Source organism: Protobothrops mucrosquamatus, unplaced genomic scaffold, assembly GCF_001527695.2.
Source record: "Protobothrops mucrosquamatus isolate PMUCROS unplaced genomic scaffold, P.Mucros_1.0 scaffold_130, whole genome shotgun sequence".
In the NCBI taxonomy this organism is placed as follows: domain Eukaryota; kingdom Metazoa; phylum Chordata; class Lepidosauria; order Squamata; family Viperidae; genus Protobothrops; species Protobothrops mucrosquamatus.
Genome location: NW_015386206.1, coordinates 23367 through 30163, shown reverse-complemented (window position 1 = coordinate 30163; position 6797 = coordinate 23367).

Sequence of the window (6797 nt, the reverse complement as noted above, 5' to 3'; positions counted from 1 at the left end):
AGAAACAATAGAAGCATATTTTTTCCCTTCTCAATGTTTGTTTGCTGTTGTGAAATTCAATCATTTTAGGCCAGTATTTTCAAAAAAGAGGCATTTTCCACATGTGCAGCTGTGACTAAATAGACGTTGTTTTGTCTGGATAGCTTAGCTTTGTCTGGATTTCTGGCCAGCAACGCAAAGCACTTTTGTTTTATTGAGGGCCACCAAAGATGACACCAAGGCTGCCTGATACATTGGCAACATGACAATGAGATCAATGTAAAAAATAAATGCAGTACCACTGCAGAATGCACACAGATCAATACCCTTGTAAGCCATAGAATACCAGCCGTGTATAGTTGTATTAAAGAGTATAGTTGGTGCCAGGTAGATATTTTTCCATCATTCCACAAATAAGTCATTTACCCCACTGAAAGTTACTGTTGTTATTAAACTGCTGTTATTTAGGAATCTAAAAATACCTATTGCAGTCACTGTCACTGACTTAGAATTTGCATTTGTCCTTTTAGATTAGATTAGATTAGATTAGATTAGATAACCTTTATTGTCATTTTTTCCTGTGGGCACAATGACACACATTAAAAATGAAATTTAGTTGCTTCCTCTCAAAGTGTACAAATACATAACACACATTTAAAACATACTAAATACGTATGTATAGACCTACACCCTTACATATAAGTAACATATAAATATTAATCACTGTCCATCTTGAATACATAACAGAAGGAGGAAGCTTTAGAGTTCACAAGGTTAATACTGTATGGAACAAAGCTGTGGCTGAATCTGGATGTTCTCTTTCGGATAGCACGAAGCCTCCTCCCAGAAGGTAACAAGGAAAACAGGTTGTGAAAAAGATGTGTAGTGTCCCAGACAATCTTGGAGACCCTGCTCAAGCAATGCTTATATGCTATATCCTGGATGGGAGGGAGGGAACTGCCAACGATCTTTTCAGTCATCCTCTTCATAGGCTCATAGGTCTTTACTTCATTTGCTTCATAGGTCTTGAGAATTTTGGAAGATATACAGCAGATAGCCCTCAATCTACCACCACAACGAAGCCAAAATTTCTGTCGCTAAGCAAGGTAGTTGCTGAGTGAATTTTGGCCCAGTTTACCACCTTTCTTGCCACAGTTGTTAAGTGAATTACTGCAGTTATTAAGTTAATAACACAGTTGTTAAGTGAATCTGGCTTCCCCGTTGACTTTGCTTGTCACAAAGTTACAAAAGGTGTTCACATGACCCCGGGACACTGCAACCATCATAAATTCATGCCAGTTGACAATCATCCAAATTTTGATCATATGATCATGGGGATGTGCAACAGTCATAAGTCTGAAAAAATGGCCGTAAGTCATTTTTTTCAGTGCTATTGTAACTTTGGTCACTAAATGAACAGTTGTAAATTGAGGGTTACCTATATGCCACTGATGCTTTAGATGAACCAAGGATGCATTTTACCTTAAAGAGAACATTACAATGTTAACTAAGAAATTAAATATCCAGTATTCAGTAATTTAGTGTGTAAATAATTAAATAAATTATGATAATCCTAAAGTGATAAATATTTCCCAGAGAAAATTAGGACTGGAAATTGAGCCTGTAATAGATATCCGTAAAAACTGGTCCTGATGCTGTTTACATCCTTTCCCATCCTGATGCCCTGTGGCATAGCTAGGCTAAATGTTTGAAAAGTTGAACTTTTAACGTATCTGTAAGGCTGTAAACTATTAATCTGAAAAAAAAATGGAGCAATCTTTTTATATCAATATATGTCTATCCACAGAAGATATAAATATGTTTCCTCATGTTTTAGCACTTTTCATTGCCTGCTTATGGTGCAATCTTTTCTTGATCGCTGTCCATTGATCACCGAGAGAAAGAAAAAGCATTTAAGGGAATCAGCTGTTAGAGTTTATGTACCAGAAGATGGCAATAGTGATCTGCAAGAACATCAATTTAGCCACACTATTTTCCATATTTCCTGCAAGCAAGCAGGAATGCAAACAAGCATCAATGTTTTTGACTGATGGCTGAACACTACATTTTCTCATTGCTTTCTTTTGGTTCCTTATCTTTGAATTGTTTGTCTTATGCCTGATTGTTGCCGAGAATTCTATTTTTTTATTATTATTGAAACAACTGTTGTGACAGCTTCCCCGCTCCCTCCTCTGTAGGTTTCAATAGGGTGTGCTGCCAGGATGTGGAGAACTGTGATGTAAGTTAAAGCATGTTGAAGAGGTATTGTTGAATTAAACATGTCAGAGGGGAAAAATAATCAAATTACTATTGAAATACAGAGTCTTTGGGGGAGCATGTACATTGTCTGTTTACCTGAAGTCCAGAATAGAGTCCATTAACGAGAAAAGAAGAAGAAAAGCAGACTGACAGGAAAATTGAAAAGAGTTTCTGTAAGGGGGTAGTTTCACTGGATTCAATGCTTTTGAACAGAGATGCATAGGATTGTGCTGACTATCTTTTATTAAGATCCAGATGTATTTGTTTGGTCACAGATTGGCAAAGCCAAATACAGTACATGCCCAGAGTCAAGTTAACTAGTGCTGAGCCCCCCAAAAACAAAGTAATATGGTAATAGGTTTCAAGAAAAAAAAATAACACTAATACTAAAGATATTTCCCCTTATAAACATCGAGTCCTAATTTTACTCGTAAGGACCCACGAGAAACTCGAACCGACAAAAGAACGTCTACAAAGTAATGGGTTTAATCCATTGTTGTATTGTTACAATGGATCGAACCCATTACTTTGTAGACGTTCTTTTGTTGATTCGAGTCTCTCGTGGTTCCTAGGGAGTAATTACGTATGGTGTGTAAAGGGAAAAATTGTGTGTGAAGTTAAAAATTGTGTGTACAGTGAAAAAAGAAGTGGTGGGTGCTCCATCTTTAAGAAAGGTTTTTAAGAAAAGATCAAACAACCATCTTTCTGAAATGGTATAGAGTCTCTTGCTTGAGTAGGGGGCTGGACTAGAAGTTCTCCAAAGTCCCTTTCAACTCTGTTATTCTGTTAAATAATGCTATTTCAGTAAAGAAAACAAGAAAATACAAAATAGAACAATCAGAAATAGATCTTTTTTTTTCTTTTTAGGAGAAAATATGCACATATGAATCTAGTTCTTAATTTCTTCTGTGAATTGCTTTGTCCCACTTCTCGGTTCATGCTCAAACATGACAGACAAAAATATTCTTTGCAAACAAGTGGTTTATTTAACACTTGGCGTTTCTCAATATTTTAATATACTCTCTGTTCTACCTGTCTTGTACATTTCACTTCTGAGATGTTTATTCCAATATCCAACAAAGCCTAAAAAGAACAATAAGGACCTATCTTCATTCAGACTTGCAATTCATCTACATTTCCTACTTGATTATGAAGGAGTTAAACAAGATGACAAGAACAAAGGAGGAATATTCAAGGTTAACAAAATATAGACTTTTCCACGTTCTGATGGAGCACTAAAAAAAATAACATCATAGAAGAATCTCAAATATTGGTACAGGACAGAATAAAGAGTGAATTTGGATCTGAAATATCACTTTATTCTTTCTTTCCCCGATGAACAAAATCTGTCTGTAGAAACTACTTTGCTATGGTAATGTATCATTTTTGAAGATAGAGAAGAAGACGAAGAAAAAGCAGGTTAACACCCTGAAGAAAGAAATGATTCTAAATCAGCTACTGTGAACAATGGGTTTGATTATAACTACAGGAAATTTTCTGGTCCCAAAACCTTAATTCCCTTCCCAGTTCACCCAGCAATTATGAAATCAGCAGATGCTTTGTGGATCTTCCATAGCCTAGCTTAGTATACATTTTAGATGGTAGGATGGGTATATAAATTATATTTTCTTATTATGTTAACTCCCTGTATATGAAAACAATTGATCATTTTGCATATGTTGGAGAACTGACTTCACACCATAGGGATAAAATGTATGAAGCTGAGACTGTTTTACAGTTTTAAGGCACTTGGGTGCAATGAATCGTGCAGCATCTCCTGAAGTCAAGAATAGGCAAATGTTCTCAAATTCCTTTCTGGAGCCTCTTCTAACTACTGTTGATAAAAATCAGTGGTGTGATTTCCTATCATTCCCAAATGAGAAACATATAAAAGTAGTATCCAAAATAATGTTTGCCTATTTTAAAAAATGCAAAAAAAAATAAAAATTAACAGGATTTTTCCAGAAAAGACTAAGAGAAAATCCACTCCTGGGAAGAAAATCCTGTCCTGATCCACAAATACAAAATGTTTTAAATAAAGCCCAGACTATAACGTCTGTTCTCTAACTTTTCCCTCAAAGAAATTATGTCTGTAGCCTTGGATCAAGAATGCTGATGAGGACCTGATTATGCCCATCTTAGTTCCTCTTTGACCCACAAAGTGTTTAGACTTGCCCATAGATCTAGTTCAAAATAGCTAGCTCAAACTGGGGATGACTGCTATGTCTGGTGGGAGAAACCAGTGCTTTGATTAGTTCATTCTTAGGGCAATCTTGAACATGAATGGTAAATAATTCAATACATTAATTGAGCAGTACTTCCAAAATGTACTTTTACTTTCCATGTTTTTCTGTTCTAGATGTACACTATCTAGAATTCTCAGGAGGAATTTATGATTCATGACTGTCTTCATCCCATTACACAGGTCCAATTAGGCAGGGACTTCTAATTGCTGACTCTTAATTTCTGACTCCATGAGTTAAAGAACTCCAAGTGGCCGAGCCCAGGAAAAGAGTCTTCTCTGCTGTTGCTTCTGACCTGTGGAATATTCTCCTCTTGGAGGTGAGGTGGCCCCCATTCACCTGGCCTTCCAAAAAGGAGTTAAGATATGACTCTGCAGTCTCATGTGGGAAGCCCAGAGAAGCATGTAGCCATGAGGCTGAGTGGCACCCTGAGAGCCCTCACTTCACCTTTTTCAGTATTTTTAATGGAGTTTAATCATCCTTGTGTTAGGCACAAAAGATCAGGTGAATATCTAATTAAACTAATTTATTGCTAATCATGCCTATGCACAGGAATTTAACTAATGGTTAGTACCTGCTAGCAGTGGTGGGATTCAGCCGGTGAACCAGCTGATGCCCTAGCCCTTTTTTGCAAGGCCCAGAATGGACTGCCAGAAGTGCATGAAAACCTCTTCTGGAAGTCTGTTCTGAGCTGGGGAGGCCTCCCAAGCCCAAAATGGCCCACCAGAAGTGTGTGGACACCACTTCCGGAAATCCTTTCTGAGCCTCGGACGCCTGGGCGAGGCTTCCCAGGCCCAGAACGGCCACTGGAAGTGCATAGATGCCACTTCTGGAAGTGGGCTGTTCTGGACCTGGCTTCTGAGACTCAGAACAGACTACCGGGAGTGGCATCCATGGTGGGCCATTCTGGGCCTGGGAGGCCTCCACGGCTCAGAACGGACTTCAGAAAGCTGCATCCACACACTTCTGGTGGGCTGTTCTGGGCCTGGGAGGCCTCCCTGGCTCAGAACAGACTTCCGGAAATGGCGTCCATGCATAGAATGGGTTGTATAGCTATTTGAAACCCACTGCTGCCTGCTAGGTGTTAGATAAGGATCAAGAGGGGGTTAGTTTGCTTGTAGCTACATAGCTATGATACCTCTTTTAACTCTGCCCCCAGATTTTGCCAATCCTATTTGCCTTCTTTTAACTTTTTAGGGTTTTTATTTTTATATAGTTTAACACAAATGAAGGCAAATATACATGTCCCAGGATAATGTTGCAGGATCCAATCTGGGTCGGTCCACAGGACCAGATGTTTAGTCTTCTAATTTTTCTGACTCATGCTGCAACCCATCCTCAGGGAACTTCTCTCTAGGAGAGTCTGTGCTTTGGGCTTTTATGTATGTGAAATTTATATAGTGCCTGGTTTATATATGCCAGGGTGCTAAATGGTTCAAAAATGTGGCAAACAAACAAACAATAGTTTATATATGGATGATCTAATCTGGTCTCATTAGATAGAGGAATATTGTTACAGAAAAGGGAATTGTTGATGATGGTGAATCAACAAATATCCATGATGCATACTTGTCATACTATTCAGTTTAAGCAAGGCATGAAAAGGGACTGTCAATAGAGCAGAAGTTTCAAGTTGATGGAACCATAACTTTGGATCTTTGTTCTGTGAAAGCTCACCAAATTGCAACCCTTCAGAATACCATTTATGCATTATTTTTCTTTTTGCTCTCATTGATGGGCTTGACCATTTTTGGCTATCTAGCCAAAGGAAAGCTCTTTTCTCTGCTCTGCCATTTCATACTGCAAATTCAGTCAAATTACTTTTACTCTGATTTCACATTTCATTAATTTTTACAAACTGCCTTGAGCATTTTTATAGTTAGAAAGATTGATTAGGAATAGAGAAAATGGTCTATAATATATGAGTTACAGCTTTGGAGAGCCTTGCGTTCTGTACGGGAAGAACATTATCTTTTTCTGTTGTAAATGTCTTTCCACGTTTCCACTTGTTGCTTCAACTCACCTGGGCAACACTTCCTGACTTCAAAATAACTTCTAATGTCAGATCTTAAAGGATGATACATGTATAAAATGGATCCTGGGGTGAACGAAGAAGCTTTCTGGGTAGAGACAGGGCACCAGCTCTATTATTTGTCCTTTTAAGTAATTATTGGGTCCATCTGTCTATTTGGCAAGGCTGCTACTGGCGTTTTCTGCAAGTCAACATTTCCTTGTCATCTTGCTCTTCCTGAAAACACTGGATATTACAGCTGTAACACAAAAAAGCAATTTGTCCTTGCTTAATGAGCAAAAAAA